The sequence below is a fragment of the Solanum lycopersicum genome, chromosome 5, assembly GCF_036512215.1.
Source record: "Solanum lycopersicum chromosome 5, SLM_r2.1".
Lineage (NCBI taxonomy): Eukaryota > Viridiplantae > Streptophyta > Magnoliopsida > Solanales > Solanaceae > Solanum > Solanum lycopersicum.
The window spans coordinates 29,904,965-29,928,498 of record NC_090804.1 but is presented as its reverse complement, the minus strand read 5'-3'; the positions used below and the strand labels follow the sequence as shown (position 1 = coordinate 29,928,498).

Below are 23,534 nucleotides of genomic sequence, written 5' to 3'. Positions count from 1 at the left end.
TGGTATAGCATGGGCCGATCCCTATTGGTATAAGAGGGTGAAAGCCTATCATGGGTCGATCCCAATTTGTATGGAAGGGCAGCAGCTCAGGGGCAAAAGCCTAAGATGGGCCAATCCCAATTTGAGGAATTATGAGGACAGGATCCCAGGGGTTAAAATGCTAGCATGGGTCATCCTGTCCTTCCACTGATCAGCTGGTCATTTCTATCATATAGCTTACAAAGATTATAACTCACAGAAAAGAAAAGAAAAGAATGTAACATACACAATTCCATAAGTATAAGCAAAGGTGGTCTCTAATCCTTATTTATTGGTATTTCCTTTCACTTGAGCTCCCATGTCACATATGGTTGTATTATGCCTTACATATTCAGTACATTCTTTCGTACTGACATCCCTTATTGGGGCGCTCCATTTCATGTTGTAGGTACAAGTATTCAAAAGTAGATATCCCCAATAGAAGCACATGATACTCAGTTGTTATTGGTGAGCTCCATGTTGATTCGGGTTTTGTCGAGTCTTTACTATGCATATTTTCAAAGCATGAATTTCATAGAGGCTTAGACATTGTAAAGCTATAATATGTATTCATAGTTTCACTTGTCACGTGTATTAGTTCAGCTAGTCAACATTTGTTGTATATAAAGGTTTTCATCAGTAATCTGCATAATAGTTTACTTTCTCATCATAGATTACTTGTAAAACATGTGTTCGTAAGGTACTTGTCCGCCTCACCTAGGATTGGGGTGTGACAAAACCTAAAAACAAAACTACACCCTAACCCTAAACCCTAACTCCAAAAAAAACGTCCAAAAAAAAAATTACGTCCAAAATACGAAAACAAAAACATTAAACACTAAACCATTGATTTTAAATTTCAAATCCTAAACCTTAAACCTAAAAAAACCTAAACCCTAATCCTAACCCTATCATAACCCTAACCCTAAACACATCTTCGACGATTCTTGTCGTTTTAATTTTTGAACTTCCTAAATGAATTATATACATTATATATGATCATAAAACATTTTACTCATCCTTAAAAACTCATGATAGGCTCTAGATTAGCTCTTAGACTTTAGGAGTGTTACAAATAAATCACTAAATTCCTGAAACTTTAACAAATTCATGAACCCTAGGTCAAACTCAAGACTCCAAATAGCCAAACTAGGGTTGTTCCCACCATTAATTCTATCAAGAAACCCTTCCCTATAGCTTTAAGAATGGTGAAAAAAGAATTGAAATTGAGGGTCGTTCTTCAACTCAAAATTCGAGAAGTGCCAAATAATGTTGTTTAAGGGTTTTATTTACGAACTAAAACCCCGCCATTATGCTACAGCGGCACCCATCCCACTGTAGCGGCGTCGCTGCTGCAGCGGCAGTTTTTGAACCAATGAGCTCTCATTCCAAATATCCCAAAATCTCATAATTTCAAACCCCTTCTTAACTGCTACATTGACACCCATCCCGATGTAGCATCATCACAACAGCGACACCAATACCGCTACAGAAGCAGGATTTGAGGCAGTGAGCTATATATCCATATATGATTCCATAAATTCGTACGAATTCCTCAACGACTTATCTAACCACCCCTGCAATCAAATTCACATTTACTCTAATTGATTGCTACCAGATTTCCCTACACCTTTATGACTCCAAATTCCTGCAAATCTGGTCAAGGTTGGGAAAATAATACTATAAAAAAGTTTTTCGAGTCCCAATTATTGCCCGTTGACATTTCTATAACGATGGAAACCGATGTTAAACTGTAAAAAGGCTAAAATGGCATAATCAATTCAACACAGTTGTTGAAAATAATAATGTAATTTAAGAAATTAGTTTCCATTTTGATTTTTGATTTTTGAGCAAGTCTTCAAGGACTAAAAGGGTACATAAATATGTTTCGTAGGAGTGAACTTTTATATGAAAAAAAATAAACATCAAATCTATAACAAACAAATACTACCTTAATACTCTGGTTCACAAGTTGACTAGTTAAGTTCTCAAGCAACTCTTAACAACATCATATTATTGGAATACAAATACTTAAGGTAGAAGGCAATATGAAATATAACTTATGGAATCCATGCTACTATGCACAAATTGTTTAATCCATTGACTATTTTTCTTAAAGTGATCTAGCGAAGAAAATCTCTATAAATAGAAAAATAATTAACAAGTTGATATTCATCAAGATAAACACAAAGTGTCATTTTCTATAGTTTTATTAACTTTACATGCTCTATATTATTAGTAGTTTTAAATTTAAAGCTAATCTCTAGAGAGAGCAAAAGTGAAGAGAAGTTAACTTTTAGATTGAAAGTGATCTCTTTTAAAATTTAAAATATTATCTAAGTATTACTTACCTTTTTCAGAATCACCTTGATATTCAATGCCATTTTAAATATCATTATTAACTGTACACTTATTTGGAGGTGTATTACAAAGTATGCTCATATTTATGTCTAACTTATCAATAACACTTCTTAACAAATATAAGTGTAATTTGATTCAATTAATTGGGTTTTAGTTTTCTACTGATCATATTTGTGTCCTTACTTCTTTTCTGGTGCAATATTTTACCCAAATATATCACAACCATGGATGATTTTTTAGCCTATTATAAAACCAGGAATATAATTACCCCAGCATATGTTTATTGCTTAAAATTAGTATGTTCATGAAATTTCTCCTTACAATACTACGGAATATTAGTTATTGCATGTTTAAACTTTATTTTGTCATCATATTGAGTAATATAAAATCCGTCCATGACTAAATGAGTTAAAGCATTCTATGCATGATTAATAAAAATATTATAGTAAAGAAATTAACAAAAGTACTTTGGTCAATAAATAAAAAATACTTACTATAGTTGAAAATAAGCAATATGCATGCGAAAGTAGACATATGAACTCAAATATACCTGAAACATCGAGGCGAACATTGGTCAAACATTAAGAGAGAAAAAATCCACACTTCTCAAACAACCATTTTCATGAGAAATAAACAATGCTAATCTATTCATATTAGAAAAGGCATCATTACAATATTCATAAATATGAGTACAATAAATCTTAAATTCACGAGAATATAAATCAAAAATTGAAATAGTTTCTTTTATCTATTTAATTAAAGTCAAAATTAAATATCCTTACCAGAAACAACCATAATTTTTTCCCTGACTTTTATTTTGAATCACTTCAAGTCGGGTTCTAGTCAACAAAAATTTAAAGATTCAGTTCTATAATGATATCAGTCAAAAAAAATAGAAGAACATAGTCCTAGATGCGTAATAGAAACCTTAATATCGATATTCAAATTTGAAGCAAACCCTTACACATACAATAAATTTATAAAAATTAAAACTCGTGAGAAAAACTAAGAAGAGAAGAAATTGATATAAAAAAGGGAGTACAATTAGAATAAAAAAACTAAACACAAACTGCCAATTTGCAAGTGAAGTAGAAATTTTTTTTCCTTGCATACATACATAAAAGTGAAGGGGGGAATGAAAATAAAAGCGTAGGGAAGCCAAAAGAATTAAATTTTAATTATTGATGAGTTGTAAAAGTATTCGTAACTTTTATGGACATATCTTCTAATTGTCGCAATAAATGATTCTATTCATGGTAATATTCATTTGCCACAAGATTTTCACTTCGAATATATATATATATATATTACTGGCAATTAGAATGTTGTCGCTAAAGAATCGTCACTTAAAATCATTTTTGTGACGATCATTTTTCTGTTAATGCTTATGCTTTGCTTGACCCAGGTGCTACCCTTTCTTTTGTTACACTTTGGTATCTAGGAAGTTTGATGTATTTTTCGATGTTTTGATTGAACCCTTTTCAGTTTGTACCCCAATGGGTGACTCTGTGGTTGCAAAAAGAGTCTATAGGAAGTGCCCTGTAATGCTGCCCCAATGAAGTCACTCTTGTTGATTTTGTAGAACTTGAAATTTTTTACTTTGATATCATTTTGTCTATGGATTGGTTTCATGCATGTTTTGCTTCCACAGATTGTATAACAAGGGTCTTGAAGTTTCGATTTCCAAACGAACCCATTCTAGAGTGGATGGGGGGAAATTCTATGCAAAGGGGTCAAATCATTTCTTGCTTGAGGGCTTGTAGGATTATAACCAAGGGTTGTTTATACCATGTGGTGAGGGTTAAAGACCTAGAATGTGAAACTCGTTCTATTGAATTAGTCCCTATAGTGAGGGAATTCCTAGAGGTTTTTCCTAATGAACTTCCATAAATTCCGCCCGAATGGAAAATTGACTTTGGCATTGATTTGCTACCGAATACGAATCCCATTTCTATTCCTCCAAATAGGATGGCTCTGGATGAATTGAAAGAGTTGAAGATCCAACTCAAGGATTTACTAGACAAGGGTGTTATTCAGCCTAGTATTTCCCCATGGGGTGCTACGATCTTGTTTGTTGAGAAAAATGATGGGTCTTTTTAGAATGTGCATTGATTATCGCTAACTTAATAATGTCACCATAAAGAACAAGTATCATCTCTCTCGAATTGATGACCTATTTGATCAACTTCAATGTGCTAGCTACTTTTTCAAGATTGACTTATGGTTGGCATATCACCAACTTAGGGTGAGAAATGAAGATGTTCCCGAAACAGCTTTCCAAAATAGATATGGTCACTATGAATTTCAAGTTATGTCTTTTGTGTTAACAATTGCCATGGCGGCGTTTATGGACCTAATGAATAGAGTTTTCTGAGATTACCTTGACTCCTTTGTGATTGTGTTCATTGATGATATTTTGATATACTCCAAGAATGAAAATGAGCATGAGAGTCACTTGAGGTTGGCCTTGCAAGTCCTCAAAGAATAGCAACTTTATGCCAAATTTAGCAAGAATGAATTTTGGTTGAGGTCAGTTGCTTTTCTTGGGCATGTTATCTCCGATGAGGGTGTAGAGGTTGATCCAAAGAAGACGGATGCAGTCAGAAATTGGCCTGGACCTTTGACTCCCACCAACATAAGGAGTTTCTTGGGTCTAGCCGAGTATTATAGAATGTTTATTGATGGATTTTGTCCATTGCTTCTTCTTTGAGAGCCTTGACCTAAAAGAAGGTGAATTTTGAGTCGTCGGAAGCTTTTGAGAAAGGTTTTCAAGAGTTGAAAGGTAAGCTTACCTCCGCTCAGTGTTGACCTTACCGGAGGGTAATGAAGGCTTTTTAGTATATTGTGATTCTTCGTAAGTGGCTTCTAGGCAAATCAAAATTCATGAGAAGAATTATCCAACAATCTTGATTTAGCTGCTGTACTTTTTGCCTTGAAAATATCCCGGGGGGATGTGATTATTCTTAAGTGCATGTTGATATTACTGACTATAAAAGTCTTCAATATGTGTTTACACAAAAGGAGTTAAATCTCCGACATAGAAGATGGTTGAAGTTGTTGAAGGATTACGCCATGAGTGTCCTTTACCGCCCTAGAAAGGCCAATGTGGTTACGGATGCTTTGAGTAGTGTGACTATGTGTAGTGTGTATCATGCGAAAGAAGAGAATAAAAACCTTGTGAAAGATGTTCATGGGTTGGTTGACTTTGGTGCGCGATAAGAAGATTCTCCAAGTGGTTTTATGGTCCATCATAAATCTGACTCATCATTAGTTGTTAAGGTGAAGTCTAAGCAACACCTTGATCCTCTATTGATGGATTTGAAGGAATCGATACTTAGTAAGCTCAATGAGTCAATCTCCCGGGGGGATGGTGTTCTTAGGTACCAAGGGAGATTATGTGTACCGGATGTTTAGGATTTGAGAAATTGAATTGTAGAAGAGGCCCATGGTTCTCCTTATTCTATACATCCGAGTGCCACCAAAATGTATCATTACCTTAGAGAGGTCTATTGGTGGGAAAGTTTAAAAAGGGACATTGCAGAGTTTGTTGCTAAGTGTTAAACTGCCAATAAGTTAAATTCGAGCATCTAAAACCGGGTGATTTAACCCAAATCATGGATGTTCCTACTTAGAAGTCGGAGGCCATCAATATGGACTTTGTTATTGGGTTTGCCTCGAACCCGGAGGCAAAATGATTCCATATGAGTTATTGTGGATAGGTTGACCAAATCTGCCCACTTTATTCCTGTAAAGTCTTCTTCTACTGCCGTAGATTATGCAAGAATCTATATAAATGAGATTGTGAGTCTTCATGGGATTTATTTGTCCATCGTTTCGGATAGAGGTGTGCCCAGTTCACTTCTCATTTTGGAAATCTTTCCCAAAGGGTTTAGGGACTCAAGTGAAACTTAGCACCGCTTTTGATCCTCAGATGGATGTCCAAGCGGAACGTACCATTCAGACCCTTGAAGATATGTTAAGAGCATATGTTATTGATTTCAAAGGAAGTTGGGATGATCATCTACCTTTGATTGAGTTAACCTACAACAATAGTTACCATTCGAACATCTCCATCACACCTTTTGAAGCTCTTTATGGTAGAAGATGTAGGTCTCCAGTTGAATTGTTTGAGGTTGGGGGGTCCTCAATCCTTGGTCCCAAGATTATCTATGAGGCTACAGAGAAAGTCTGAATCATAAGATATTGATAGAAGGCAGCCTATAGTTGGCAAAAGTATTATGCCAACAATAGAAAAAAAGACCTTGAGTTTGAAATAAAATAGGTGATCATGTCTAATTGAAGATTTCACCTATGAAAGGGGTTATGTGGTGTGGTAAGAAGGGCAAGTTGAGTCCCCGAAATGTTGGTCCTTATAAGGTTTTACAACGAATTGGGAAGGTTGCCTATGATTTGAAACTACCTAATGAACTAGTTATTATTTTGGACTTGGGTTTGAGTATCTTATTCTTTTAGTCTTAGTTATTTTGTGTACCTATCAAGCTTATGAGGGTCTATTGACACACAAAAATGATTTTTAGTGATGATTCTTAGGGCCGCTTGGTTTAATTTAGCTATTCCCCTTACCTTGGATGCTTACATAAGCACAGTCTTTCACCATATGGCCACCTTTGCCACAACATAAAAATTATTAGTCCCAACAAAGCATTCACAGACATGTTTCTTACACACTTACCACAAGTTGGTCTTTCTCTTGGTGAGTCAATATTTCTCCCCTTTTGAGGTTTAGGATTTGAACCTATATCATTGAGATTCTTGGAGAAATTTGAAGGGATTTGGTTTGAAAACCTCTTGTTGACCTTAGGCTTGTCTTGAACATCACGCCTACTCTTAGAAGAACTACTTTAAAAGACCTTGCCTTCTTAGATGCTTTGTTCCTCTTCCTTAGACGACTCTCCTCTACTTATTGTGCATGAACCATCAATCTAGAACTATCCATAATATCATGAAGCATGGATGCACAAAGTTTTTCTTCAAGCTCTTCAGACACGCCCATTACATAACTGCTCATTTCATCCCCCTATCATTAGGAACCAAAGAATAAGCATATTTTGATAGCTTAATGAACTTTAGGGAGTATTCCTTAACACTCATACCTCCTTGACGAAGGTTGATGAACTCCTCTACCTCAGCTTCTCTTTTCTCCCTTAGAAAGAATCTGTCAAGAAAGGCCTTTTTGAACATCTCCCAAGTCACGGGACTACCTCCTAAAGCCCTACTATCCTTCCACTATTTGCACCATCTTTGAGCCACGTCCTTGAGTTGATAGGCAGCAAGCTCAGCCTTTCAGTAGTACTTACCCCCATAGAAAACAAGATCTTATAGACCTCCTCAAGGAAATCTTGGGAGTCTTCATCAACTTTTGATCCAAATAACATGTGAGGATTCATCTTCGTAAAATCTCTCAAATGGCTAGCTATAATACAAGCGTGTTGGTTCTCTCGTGGTACAACCTCCCTATTAGCTTATGTCATTATGGATTGAGCTTGGGTGGTGATGGGTTGGGCCATTTAGAATAGGGCTACCCTCACCTCACCATCATTCATGGCTGAAGGATTGACCGGAACTTGATCATTCGCAGCAGCTTGCACTTGAGGAGGAACTTGATTGACTTGGGGAGTAGTTTTCGCATTCGCAATCTCTTCTCCTACTCTTATCGCGGGTTTCCTTCTTGTGTTCATCACCTATAACCACAAGAAAGGGATTATATTCTACAAGACACATAGTGTCAAAACTCTAGAGTCGGTATAGGTTTACCAAGAAAAGAGAATTTTCCTTGTCATCACATAGTCTTTCATCCATAATTGTGGCGCGCTTCAAAACCATGAACAAGAAACTATATAATATGGTTTAGTGAGACATTGATTCTAAAGATATTCAACGTCATACTCTGATACCAGGTTTCACATCAAAAGAGCACCCCCCTCGTCCTCTGAAAGGACTCAGGCAAGCCCTTAGCATTCGTCATAACCTGTCATCAGTTAAAATCGTGGAAAAATGAAAAAACTTTTAATACTATGTGAAGTATACTTAGACTTCATACATAGAAATTATAAAACATATGTAGCGATATTCTACAAGTTGTCTCATATAAAAACCCTCTGAAGATTACGAATTTGAACTTAGCCAATAAAAGTGAATATGCCATATAGGCCTTAATACAAAAAAATCCAAAGAAAGTAATAGAATCAAAAGTATTCTTAGTAACTACTAAAGTCTTCATAAGCTAGAGTACGAAAAGATAGCATCCCCGAACAGGAGGACCTACCAACACTTGGAGAAAAAGTTCCAAGCTTCTTCAATCGACCTTCTTAATCTTCAATGGCCGGAACCTACCATTGTTGTAATATAAAGTGATGCGGTTAGTATGCAACATGTACTAAGTATGGGTATATTCACATAACATTTAAGGACATCCATAAAAGGATCATTTCATAGAAAGCATGCTATGTCATTTGAAAATCTTCAATGCACATACCATAGAACATATACAAGATAAGGATTCCATTAACATAAAGAATGATCATAATAAAGAAATATTATAATAGAGTCATGTCAACATTTCATATGCAACAGATCATATCAACATAACATACAAAACACTTACCAATGATCCCATCCCCAATCTACAAGTGCAATGTCATGTGAAGCCCCATAACCCCACACAACTAAGTACATAAGTAGGATACAAAGATTTGCTTCATATAACTTGTAACTTAAGTAGTCATAACCTCATAAAGAAACATAGACCATTGACATGTTCATTGACATAACCAATTTCATATAAGAGTAACAACATGTATGTTAAGCATGATATGTTTCATGTTACCATATTACATAAGAACAATCTCCTATGACTTCCCTTAGAGTCAACTTGTGCAATATCTAGGTAGAGTCCCCTACCCCTACCTATACTAAGTAGAATCTTAAGGTCACCCTAGTCAACATCCATTTACTTGTCTTTCATTTTACTTGAGGGAACATTCACCTTAACCCACATTAGACCATGTGAGATAAACATGAAATCTGGTGTCATAAAACCCCATAGCGAAAGAAGGTGGTCTACCGGCCAAAGTAGAACCGAACAGACATAGCTTTCTAGGTGGATCCATTAGCTAGTATCATATGGTGGCAACGTAGTTCAATAACTAGGAGATATATTATAAATCCATAGTTCCACATTACATGGAAGCCTCTATCTCATGAGAGTCATTGTGAACCTACCTTCCAACTAGGGAAGGGACATCTCTCATATTTAGTCCATATGTGCTAAACTTAAGTCCCTTTGTGAATAACCTTTAAGTCATCATTTATTCATAAATCTTATCATAAGTCATAGGATATTAACTCCTTGTATAAAAATTATCATAGCTCTTTAGGTTTAGATGAGAATTTTCTTTCATCACAACCCTTCATTTGTGAGATTAATACATCATAATCATCTTGTGTAATGCATTAAAGATAACATCATAAACTTGCATTATCATATCCTTATTATGATCTCACATTTAACATATTTATAGCCAACATATATACATGGCATTATCATACATACTTCAATAGACTTGTAACATTATTTATAGGCTAACATAAATATCATGGAGTAATCACGACTTTAGAAGACTTAACTCTTGCTCCCAAGATCCTTATTCAAGAACTTATATTCAATACACATTATCTATCCAGCAACATAGTGAAATACTCAATATCATAATAAATACTTACTCTTCAAGTCATAAACAAGACTAATTCGTAAAGTAGAATAAGGAAAAGGGTCATTTAGGAGTTCATTCAAGTCATAATCCCAAATTTCAACAGTTACGTGTTACCAAGTAGTAGTTATAACCCAATCAAAACCATCAATTTGATAATGAACATGCTTCACACGAAAATCTAACATTCCAAGTCAAATACCCAAAAAACATACTTAATTAACCATTCAAAATCATTGTTTTTCATCAATAGTCATAAATTTTGAGTTAGGAAGAAAACACTTTTTATAGAGTAAAAACCCTAGGAGTTCATGAGATCTTGAAAACCATATTTGAAAGGACCTCTTAGAGAAAGGAATCCCAAGAGTGAAGAACTCATACCTTATTGACAAATATTCCACGAAAATTTAATGGAAATCTTGAAGTCTTCGTCTTTTTTCTAAATCTCTTTTTGTTATTCAATGGAGTTTGGAAAAGAGAGCTTTCTTGAGAGAGATGACAGAATTTGTTTGATTTAGTTTAAGTGTGTAAAAAGTGATCCAAAACTGACCTAAATTCAATATATAGTCGTCCACCAAAATACCCAAAAGACCCTTCAATTAAATGGGTCTTTTTGTGAAGTTAAATTACCAAAAATACGACATTAACGAATCTGAGAAGTGCATGCACGTCCCGGGGCCAATTCCCATTCTTTTTTTGAAATTTTGGGTTGAGGCAGTGAGCCTCATGACAGATCCGCGTCGTGAGGCTTCCTCCCAATTCTTGAGGCAGTGTACCTCGAGTGGGCTGCGCGTCGCATCAACCTCTTGGTTCTTGACTCTCGCAGGCTGCATGCCCATGTTTGGGTCCTTCCCAAGGACCCCTTCGGATGGTCCTTGGGGTTTTGTCATCGGACGTTTGGACCCTTTTTACTACATATTACTTGTTTGAAGTATTTTTCCAAGTTTTGGACTTGGTTTGACACCTCGAAACCTTCACTTAACATGGGATTGTAAACTAGTTCAAATTAGCTAGTTTCCGGACGTCAAGGTCTTTCTTTGTTGTTTTGGATTTAACCTTTTCTAAATGAGTTTATTATATTAATATAGGTATGGATGGAAACATCATTTTAACTATTATTAAATAGGCTAAGCTCTAGTCTAAGTCATGGAAATTCCGGAGTGTAATAGAGAGAATAGAAGATGTAATAAGTCATGAATTCACTTAAATTAAGGCTATTATCACACTCAAGTATGTTTTCCAGTGTAAAAGAATCTAATCTGTCTGAAACAACGTCAGATACAAACCAAAGCAATAAATTTTTGGAGTCTAAGGGACGACTTGTCTATCCTAGGTGAAGGCTGAGAAAGCGAGTGGATTCAAGTAATTAACATAGCATGCACAAATCCAAATAATCCAAATCAAAGCTAAAATGTGGTGTCTAAGAAAAAAGGTAAGAATACTAGGTCTATGCCGTAATTCACACAAATCAACATGAGTTTAGTCATTCAATCTCAATCTATATAGAAAAGAAGTCGTAGTCTACATGTAGGCCGACCGTGCCATCCAACGCTCAAGGACATACTTTATCCTTCCAAAGATCCTTTGAACACCGCCACACTATAAAAAACAGGATTACAATGTCAATAAACTGTTTAGACACCAAAATCACCCAAAATATAGCTGAGCTAATTTGTAGAGTCAAACATGAATTGTCGGACGCTCGGTAAAATTTCTACAATTGACTCTGTCACGAGGTTTAAACTTTGCCTCAAACTTGTGTTCCAAAGAATAACACAATCTGAGTCCTCAAATAGCCCCCAACAACATATGCAATAAAAACCAATTCATGTCTTTTTAAAGAGAGGGCAGTAATTAAAATAAGAAATTCACCTAAAAAGGGGATTCCTCAACATCTTATAATATAAACCCAAGTAGCCATACTCTAAAAAATCATACAAGATTTCTAGTCACTCAAATCATAGCTTGGATGAGGGAGGAATCGCCTTTTAAAAATAAGAAATGAGGCTGCAGTTTCGCTATATAAATATCCAAGATATGATCACTAAAAGTCAAATTCTAGTCACTAAAAGTTTTATTTCTGGTATCTAAAACCATGCACCAATATCAACACTTCACCTACTTTTCTTAAACTCTTAATTCTTCAAAGGGATGTCCAAGATTCATTTAGAACTCCATGCATGCAAATAAAATATGCTACCCCATCGAATTCAATATTCCAAACTTAACAGAACGATAAAGACTTCCATCCAAGGTTGTTTTGATAAAACAAATGGGTCCCATACCCAATTTCCATTTTGAAATCAAAATCCATGAGGGACATTGGAATTAGACCAGAAGACTCGGGACCTAAACTAAGGGCGAATTCCAAAGCGAACCGCGCTGATGAAATTCTTATCTCACCTCGTTTACAGAGAATGTTGACTAAAGTATAACTTATGCTTCAACTTGAAAGTTAAAATGCCTAATCACACAAACTCACATAGAAAACCTCGGGAAACATGATGAATATGGTAATAGCCTAAAATAACCCTTCTGGAGCTGAAGAAATCATCGGAAATGAATTATGAGTCCTACTTCTTGAAATTTTGATCAAAACTATCCGTTCAAGGTTCAAAAGCTCCAAAACACTAGAAGTCACATAAAAAATAACAAACAACCAGGTGACTGAACTGTTAGTACGAACGATTCATACCACTTAGGGCCTCTACATAAAAGATCCAAATGATAAACATAAGGAATAAAGACATAAATGAACGAAGGTCATTACAAGAATTAGAAAATTATTGCGGAAAACTTTCTTGAGCTAACCGCGCTGACAAAATTCTCATCTTAGCTCATTTATCAAGAATGTTGACAGTCAAACTTAGGCTTCAACTTGAAAGTTAAATTACCTAATCACATAATGCATGTAGACTTATACTTACTTGTCAACGCCTCAACTACACATTTTCATCCTTCTCATCGATCTAATGAGATGAGGATACTTCAATTTCATTTCTTCTTCTGCTTCCCATGTAACTTCTTCTATTTGTTGGTTCCTCCATAGTAAATTTACAGAAGCTACCTCTTTGTTTCTTAATCTCTCAAGTTGTCGATTCAGAATAGCAATGGGAACTTCTTCATAAGTGAGATATCCCGTAACTTGTAAATCTTCAGTAGGAGTAATACGAGACAGGTCACCTGCACACTTCAAAAGCATTCATACGTGAAACACCGGATGTACTGATGAAAGCTCTTTTGGTAACTCTAAAATATAGGCTACTTGGCCAACTCTTCGAATAATCTTATATGGATCTATATAGTGGGGACTCAACTTTCCTTTTATTTACCAAACCTCATTACCCTTTCATTGGAGACACCTTCAAGACCCAATCCCCTATAGAAAATCCTAGACGTCTTCTTCTAACATCCGCATATGATTTATGTCGACTTAGAGTTGTTTCTACTTGATGTTGTATCACTTATTTTTTCCATATCTTTATGAACAAGATCTGGCCCAACTAAGGTAGTTTTAGTTGTTTGTAACCAGCCAATTGGGGATCTACACATCCTCCCATATAAAACTTCATAAGGTGTCATTTGGATATTAGAATGGTAGCTATTGTTATAAGATAATTCAATAAGTGGTAGATGATTATATCAGCCTTGAAATATGATATATAAGATAACAACATCTCCTCAAGTGTTTGAATTGTCCGTTCTACCTGACCATCCATTTGAGTGTGAAAGGTTGTACTTAAATTCACTTGTGTGCCCAAACTATTTGAAATGACTTCTAAAAATTTGCAGTGAATTGAGCTCATCTATTAGATATTATAGATATTAGCACTCCATGTAGTAGAATTATCTCTTTAGTAGACAACATTGTATACTCTTTGGTTGTATAAGTAGTTTTCACCGACAATAAGTGTGCTGATTTGGGGAGTCTGTCATCTATTATCCATATGGAATCAAACTTCCAAAATGAACAAGGCAAACTAGTGAATAAATCCATGTTGATCATGTCCCACTTCCAAATTGGAAGTTCTTCATCATGTCACCCCACCAATACATTTATTTCAAGTCATGGTATATTTTAGCTTACCCCGAATGAACATAATATGTTGGATGATGTGCTTCAATCATGATCCTCTTTCTTAGTTCATCTACATCAGGTACACGCAATATGTTTTTATATTGAAGTACTCCCTCTTGCATAAACTCAAAGGTATTTGTTATACCTTGTTGTACATTCTCCTTAAGCCATAATAGAATTGGATGACTGTACTTCTTCTCTTTCACTTCCATTACTAATGAGGATTCTGCCGCATCTTGCATTATAACCCTTTCTTCTGGAGATTAAAGAATGTGAATCCCAAAACTATCTTGTTGCAAAGATCCTTAGTTATTCCTGTCTTTCCACAGACTGACAATAAGTGTTTGCCATTATTTTATTATTTAAAGCATCAGCTACTATAGTTGCTTTTCTGAGATGATACAACATATCAATGTTATCTTTTAATAGCTCCAGTCATCTTTGTTGCCTCGAATTTAGGTCCTTTTGCTTGATGAAATATTATTGTGATCAGTGTATATGTTAACATGACTCCATACACGTAGCGGTGTCATATCTTCAAAGAAAATAACACTGCTGCTAGCTCTAGATCAGGAGTTGGATAATTTTTCTCATATGGCAAGAGCTGCCTGATGAGTCCTCAAATTGGACTCATTTAGGGATTTATTTGAATAGAAATAATGTCCTCAAATTCTTATTTTCCATCAATATCTGATGAAAATTCTTATATTTAAGATATGTCAAGTTTTAGTGGAAGCATGGAGAGTTAGGCGCAATAAGGAACAAAAGGGCTTAAAAGGAACGAAAAAGCTGAAGTTGAAGCTGGAGTATCACAAAACACGCTTGGTGAATTGCCAAAAAAAAGGGACGTATTTCTCCCTTTGTTCCAGTATACGAAGCCCTGAATGAAGCAGATGAAAAGGCGACGAAAGGAGGAGTCAGTGCCTCATCGATCAATTCCACGACGCATTAATGTACCACCCAATGATCCACAATGTTGAGATGTTATAGGCAAATCACAAAAGGCGATGAACCAGAAAAAGGGTGAATTGATGGATTACTCGGTGGTTGCGACTAACCTTGCTGAACGGTCCGCCGCAACACTATTTTCTAGAGCTATAAATACTAGCTCTTTAGTAGTTTTTAAGAAGGTCCAGACATTATTGTAGTTATTACACCTAGAATACTAGATCTTGGGGTGTGATTTAGCCAATATGAGTTAAGATTATTGTTGGGTTTTGCTTGCTAATAGGCTAGACGTATTTTAATGGTGATTTCACCTAGTGGTGGTGGTTTAATTTTATGGGTTTCTAATTGCGAATATAAAATCACCCATGTGTTTTCGGCTGGCTTGAGAGGGAGGTTGCGAAACCAAGACTACTAGACTGATGGCATAAAGTTTGGGTCGACATGAGGGCCAATATGAGAGGGTGAGCCCTAGTCCCATATCCTAACACTCAACTCGAGAGAGTGAGTAGGGTAAGACGTAGGCTGGTCTTCATGCGACAAATAGGTGTTCGAGAGGAACCCATTTGAAACGAGGTGAGTTTCTCGAGAGAGAACTTATTTCCATTTAAATCTTTGCCTAATCACTATTATCTTGCAAAATTCATATCGAAAGCATGAATTCAATGATTTATATTAATTTGTATTGCGATCACACCCCAAGAATCTCTCCTGACTTGATTTGTTTTATTATTTTTTGTAACAGCCTGTCTTTCATATATGCTTGTTCTAGTGTTGTGATACTGACGACCTTATAGTATAGGTGAGGGACTATGTTCCTTATATGATTAGTGTTGGTTTAAACTACCTAGAAAGTGATGTATCATGTCATGCACGTTTCAGCGTGTTTACTGTAAGTTGACTTCGCCGGATGTATTTAAACTAGAGATAGTAAGGTGCTAATTGATCTAAAATTTGAAATTTAAGTTATGTTGAAGCAAAAGAATGTAATATTCATAAAATGGAATAAAATAATTGAGCTGCCTGCTTGGATTTATTAAGCTAGCAGTTGCATCACCTACTTGAGCTATATGGATATTGTTAAATGGTCCAAGCTTGATGGACCAGATTTAGAATTATAATAATGGGCTCACATGAAGCCAAAACCTATTAAAAGAAGATAAAAATGAAAGAAAGTCCAGCAGCTAAATTTGCCACGGCCCAATATAGATAAAGCCCAAGTGAAAGCAACTAGGTTCATCACCTAGATTGACCTTTTGAGCTGCTTGATGTGCATAAGCAGGTGCATCACCTACTTGACCAATCAAATGCTAAAAAATGGACCCCAAAAACAAGGAGGTTCTACAGGATATTTTTGTGGTCGATAAAGCTCCATATATATCAAAATGAGTAGATATCCTTCACCCATTTGAACACATAAAAATAAGAATTAACTCCAGCTCTCTCCCCCTCTCTTTTCTCTTAAAGATTAAACCATCAGTCTTAAAGTTTTCTAGGGTTCTTGATGAAACCCTCATATCTGCAAACCAAGTTAAGTGGAAACATATGGATTTAGCTTAATTCTCCGATGGATGATTAGGAAAACATGTTATTCATGCTCTAGTATAACTACAAAGGCAGAATATTTCTAGCGGCTACTGCTCACTTCCTTAGTTATTAAAATACCTTATTTCTTCTTTGGTTTAGATGTAAATGAAAGTTAAAGTTCTAAAAGAATTCAAGTTATAAGGAGAAGCGGCAGAAATTGAGGGAAGGTGACTGCTCCATTTTTGTCTTCCTTATATGCATGAGTTTGAGTGAGGAATTCGTCACGACCCGAAACAACACCCTAGATGTTAGGGTGCAATCTTAGATTACCTCTTAGAGGTCTAAGACAAGCCCTTTCGTACCATTCATTGCATACATGTATGAAAACTACTGCAGAATTAAAACTTTTCATACTAAATAATATTACTTCAAAATATCTATTTTATAGAAAAGCATAATGAAAGACTAAGTCACAAAGTCGCCATCTTAGACATACGAATATAGAAAATAGCTAAGTCTATTACAGTATTTTAATAAGGAAAACTAAACATCAAGATATCCTCGGATCAAGTGAGGACATACCAAACTCCTTGCTTGAATGAACACTAATCCAAACTTCAACTTCGAGACTCCTTTCAAACGCCACCTACACCTTAAAAAAATAAAATGTATCGAATTAGTACGAACACTTGTACTAAGCATAGCGTATGCATAAAATCATGAAAACGGACATTTGTATAAAACATGGTCTTTTTTATTATGACTTCATAGTGTAAGTGTAAGAACAACATTTAACACCTTAGAAACATAAAAATATCACATAAGCATTTTATCAATATTGAAGAACATTATTGTGATTTGAGTTTAACCTTGCCGTAACCTCTTTTAACTTGCATTCTTCTCATCAAAAGTTATCTTAAGACAAAATCATTCTCTTATTCATTTCATTACCTCCCCACCTAAGGTTACTCTAAGATTCACATAGGTAGATCAAGAAGAGATCGCCCATACACCCTCTTCAAACTTACCTAAGCAAACCTCCAAGCTACTCTAGATAGAGCACGTTCTATTAATCATACAGCTTAAGATGTGATCGTTCATTAAGTTTATTAGACGACATATCATTCATTAACGACTTCACATAATGGACTTGCAAAGGCCTAGGGTCTCACATAATAATATATTCAAAGTCTAGTCATGCAATGCTTAGATAGCGTCCCATTCCACTACCTAAACTTCCTAGAACTTATCCAACACTAGCATGTACCCCACATGATGAGAATACGCAATAACCGACATAGACCATACTAGCTAGGCATGGAATCTGGAGTTCCAGCCTACTCTGATGATTGTATTCTACTTGCCAAGGGTAGAACAAGGACACATCCCATGTAGGAACATGGTTAAGGAATATGATGGTCTTTTATGTACTGTAATTTCATTCTCAAGTAGATCTACATTGCACTCTAGTCTCATTCTCAAGTAGAGCTGCAAACCATAACATATTCGCTCGGTGCTAGCCTTTGTTCTCATTGACTAAGTTCAATCTAAGGGACATATGAAAAGGTACCATCTCTTAGTCGTGACTTAGTCATAATGTACCTAACAAAGATGGGTCCACTAGGGCTTCCATTCGATGGTCTCTGAGGATAGCTCATTCTTAACCATCTTTCTATAGAATATTACTCTTATTAGTCATGCTTAGAAGGGCACCATCTTAGGTCTACCGATCCTAGACTTTCATTAAAAATTCTTCCATACACAAACAAGACAAAGGTGCATAAGCCTACTAAGTCAAGATATATACATGTATCAAGTAGGGGACACTAGTCTACTAAAATAAGACACAACTAAAATAAGACACAACATTCATAACTTGTATTTCATATACATATCATTCTTTGAAGCACTTAGGAATAACCCTTATCATCATTATATCACCCTATATATTAGTGTAATATTATCGATATAATCATCATAGACTCATATAGTCAAGTACGAATAATCATGTATTAATTTTAAGGCTACACACATAAACATATAGTCATTGTCCAGCATGATCACCTAATATCCATAGGAGAGAACATACTTTCACGTAATTAGTATGTAGATAGGTATGATAATGCTTCACATAATCAATTAGACAAATCATCATAATACTTCAAATAGTGCCAACAAGGCTAGATCATCAATTCCATGTATAAATCATAATACTAGATGTAACTAGGTCAATTAAACGTAGACTTAACAATCTAAGACCAATTAGACATCAATTGAATATAATATTTACATAATTAGAAAGCCCATAAGAAACTACTCATTAATTCATATATATAGAGACATGATTACTCAACCCATAAAATAGTCAAAATAGGAATTTGCATGACTTGCATGGTTTCATAAGAATTATACCTCATAAAACATAGCATTAACATCAATTTAATTCTAAAACATTGTTTTGAAAACCTTTTATGCAAGAATCCATGGCTAGAATCATAAACTTGGAAAAATCATATTTTTGCTCATCTTTGAAAATCATTGTAATTGACTCCTTCATGAAAGAGATTTCAAGGATGAATAATCATACCTTATAGAGGAAGAATCCATGAAATCATAGTTGGAAACTTCAAAACCTTAGTCTTTTTCCTTAGGTTTTTTTCTATTTCTTTAATGGATTTTGGAAAAGAGAACGTTTTTTTAGAGATTAAGAGAATTTCGTGTGGTTATTGTTTGGGAAGTGTAAATATGGTCTAAAACTGAACGTCCCACAGGTTACCCTAAATACCTCCCGCTTAAATTACCTAAAACGCACCTCCTAATTCGACTACAACTATGAGAACATTTGTCCTGGCCTAATTCGGGTTTGACCAGATAGAGCACGTTCTATTAATCATACATTAGCTAAAGAAGTGATCATTCATTAAGTCAATTAGACGACATATCATTCATTAAAGACTTTACATAATGGACTTGGAAAGACATAGGGTCTCACATACTAATATCTTCAAAGTCTAGTCGTGCAATGTCTAGATAGCGTTTGATTCTACTACCTAAACTTCCTAGAACTTATCCAACACTAGCATGTACCCCACATGATGAGGATAGGCAATAACTGACATAGAGCATACTTCCGGAGTTCCAACCTACTCCGATGAGAGTGTTCTACTTGCCAAGGGTAAAACGAGGACACATCCCATATGGGCACATGGTTAAGTAATATGATGGTCTTTTATGTACCCTAGTCTCATTCTCAAGTAGAGCTAAATTGCACTCTAATCTCATTCTCAAGTAGAGTTTCAAACCATAACATATGCGCTCGGTGCTAGCCTTTGTTCTCATAGAGTAAGTTCAATCTAAGGGACATATGAAAAGGTACGTCACTTAGTCTTGACCTAGTCATAATGTACCTAACAAAGATGGGTCCACTAGGGCTTCCATTCGATGGTCTCTAAGGACAGCTCATTCCTAACCTTCTTTCTATAGAAGATTCCTCGTATTAGTCTTGCTTCCAAGGGCACCATCATAGGTATACTGATCCTAGACTTTCATTAAAAATTCTTCCATACAGATACAAGACAAAGGCGCATAAGCCTACTAAGTCAAGATATTCATATTCATCATATACATGTATATATAAGGGACACTAGTCTATCAAAACAAGACACAACATACTTTACTTTATTTCATATACATATCATTCTTTGAAACACTTAGGAATGACCCTTATCATCATTATATCACCTTATATATTACTATAACATTATTGACATAATCATTATAGACTCATATAGTCAAGTAGGAATAATCAATGTATCAATTTTAAGGCTACACACATAAACACATAGTCATAGTCCAACATGATAACATAATATCCATATCATAGAACATACTTTCACGTATCTAGAATGTAGATAGATATGGTCATACTTCACATAATCAATTAGGCATATCATCACAATACTTCAAAAAGTTTCGACAAGGCCATGATCATCAATTCCAAGTATAAATCATAATACTAGATGTAACTAGGTAAATTCAACATAGATTTAACAATCTAATACCAATTAGACATCAATTTCATATCATCTTTACATCATTAGAAAGCCCATAAGAAAGTACTTATTAATTCATAAGTATAGAGACATGATTACTTAACCCATAAAATAGTTAAAATAGGAATTTGCATGGCTTGCATGGGTTCATAAGAATTATAGCTTTAACACATAACATTAACATCAATTTAATTCTTAATAATTGATTTAAAAACCTTTTATACAAGAACCCATGGCTAGAATCATAAGATTGGACAAATCATATTTTTTATCATCATTGAAAATCATTGGAATTTACTCCTTGAAGAAAGAGATTTCAAGAATGAATAACCATAACTTATATATGAAGAATCCACGGAATATTTGTTGGAAATTTCAAAACCTTAGTCTTCTTCCTTAAGTTTTTTCCTAGTTCTTCAATGTAGTTTGAAAAAGAGAGCGTTCTTGAGAGATTAAGAGAATTTCATGTTTTTCTGGTTTGGGACTTGTAATTCTGGTCAAAAACTTACTTAATATCTATATATAGACGTCCCATAAGGTTACCCTAAAGACCTCCAACCTAAATTTCCTAAAATGCCCCTCCTAATTCGACTACAAATAGGATAACATTGTCCTAGCCTAATTCGGGCTTGACCATGATTTTTAATTAATTAAGTTGACAATTTAATTAATTAGGTGACCTAGGGTAAATACAAAAGTACCCCTAAGTCGTTAGAACATAACTAACCCTTTTGGACCATCCTAGGTTAGGTACTAGGGTGTTTCTTTAGTTAGTTATTCGTTTAGTTCACCCGGTTAGGTCTTAGGATTTCGGGCAACCTAGTTAGTTAATTTTAGTTGTTCCTAGGTTAGTTAGTTAGTTAGGGACGTTATTTAGGATGTAGAATCAGTTAGGGAGCTTGGCCCCACATGATCCTACACGCCTGACCCTAACCACCCTAACTGAGTTCTGTTGGGGCTTGTCTCTTGGACGTTGGTAGCACATGTATTGCCGTGTACTTTCCCCAACCTTGCACTCTGGAAAGTTCACTACTTGTCCAAGAATTCTCACTATGTCCTTGGGCACTATTTAATCTACATGGTCTTTTTAAATGATTATTTGTTATTTTACCTAGGTTTGACATTTGGATGACCCTTACCTAATGTGTGTGAGCAATAAAGGAAAAATTTTATCTTAGGGTCTTCATTGCAGGTACAACAAGCATGGATTGGGGCATTTTAACATAAAGGTGTATTCTATGTTTTGTTAATTCATATAAATTGGCTAATACCCTTAAGCCTATATTCTCCAATATGACCAATATTACTAAATATTGGGCATTGGAATGCCTATGTACCCCCAATACCTAATCTTAAAATCTATTAGGCTCTTCAATACACAAGTACATTTTCTGGAATGTTACAGAATTAGTGGTGTGCTGTCATGAAGAACTCAAGGGAGTGGTCAGTTCAATACTTGGTTGTATGATAAAGAATATTTGGGTCTATTCTATGTGTATTACTGTTGGCGCATCTTGGTTGATTTTTGGGAAAGGATGTACAATGAATGTGATGGACAGAGAATGAGGGTGTGGCGGTACACATTATGTAGGGATTTATGGGCTCATTATATGTCAAAGTTAGCTACTGTTTTATGAGGCTCACGGTGAGATAGTTGCTAAATTTAGTTTACCATAACTTAAATTGTAGAATAAATCCAAAAAGAGGAGGTTGAATCATGATATTATATCAGTCTAAGGATAAGTTATGTAAGGCTATTCTATTCTATATCCTTTTGGCATGAAATCTGATACCTGCGATTAATATCAACAAGTGAATCTCATAAGTTCTATTCCTAGAAAAGGAAACTTCTATTACTGGTCCGTACTTCCATATCTCCAAAATGATTATGACCACTAAAATAACATCTCAAAAGATTATGATTATCCAAAGTATAATCCCAAAAGAGTTATGAACTGACAAACAACAATCTCAAAGATTAATGAATCTAAGTAAATAAATCTATATAATTACGACTGGCAGCTCAGGGGCGAATTCCTAGGATGGTTCGATCCCAACTGATACATAGGGTGGCAGCTCAGGGGCAAAAGCCTAGCATGCACAGATCCCTATTGGTATAGAAGGGTGGCAGCACAGGCGCGAAAGCCTAGCATGGGCCGATACCAAATTTTGTAATTATGAGTACCGCATCCTAGGGGTTAATATGCCTAGCATGGGTCATCCTCTTCTACCACTGATCAGCTGGTCACTTGTATCACATGACCTACAAAGATTGTAACGTACAGAAAAGTAAAGAAAACAATGTAACTTACGTGATCTCACATGAGTAAGCAAAGGTGGTCTTTTCTCTTGATTTATACACTCATATGTTGATACTTCATTTCTTTTGAGCCCTTGTATTACATACACTATATTTCCTTACATATTCAGTACATTTTTTCATACTAATGTCCCTCGCTGGGGACGCTGCATTTCATGTTGTAGGCACAGGTACTCCAGCTAGTAAACCTCCTTAGTAAGAGTATACTCTAATATCTATGGTAATGCTTCTTAGAGTCATTGAGATTTTACGTTTCCATATCGTATTAAAGGTTCATAATCTTGATAAAACATTAATCTTTGGTAATACTCCTTGCTGGTTCACGTTGATTGTTCTATTGAGTTATAAGAAATGATTTTAATTGCATATGGTTGCTCATAATATTCTGCTCGTGCATAGAGTCATTTATCATTTCACCGAGTCCCGGGCCGGGTAATGTTCGTGCGGAGTTTCTTGCATATGTCACCGAGTTCCTCACTAGAGGGCCGGGTATGTATATTATA

The 23,534-nt window shown here is 35.4% G+C and overlaps 1 protein-coding gene across 1 annotated transcript in view; it reads right to left on the bottom strand.

Moving 5' to 3' along the window:
- The window catches only part of LOC138348559 (uncharacterized), a 135,726-nt gene that overhangs the window by 56,353 nt on the left and 55,839 nt on the right, over positions 1-23,534 (bottom strand). The window lies entirely within an intron of this gene.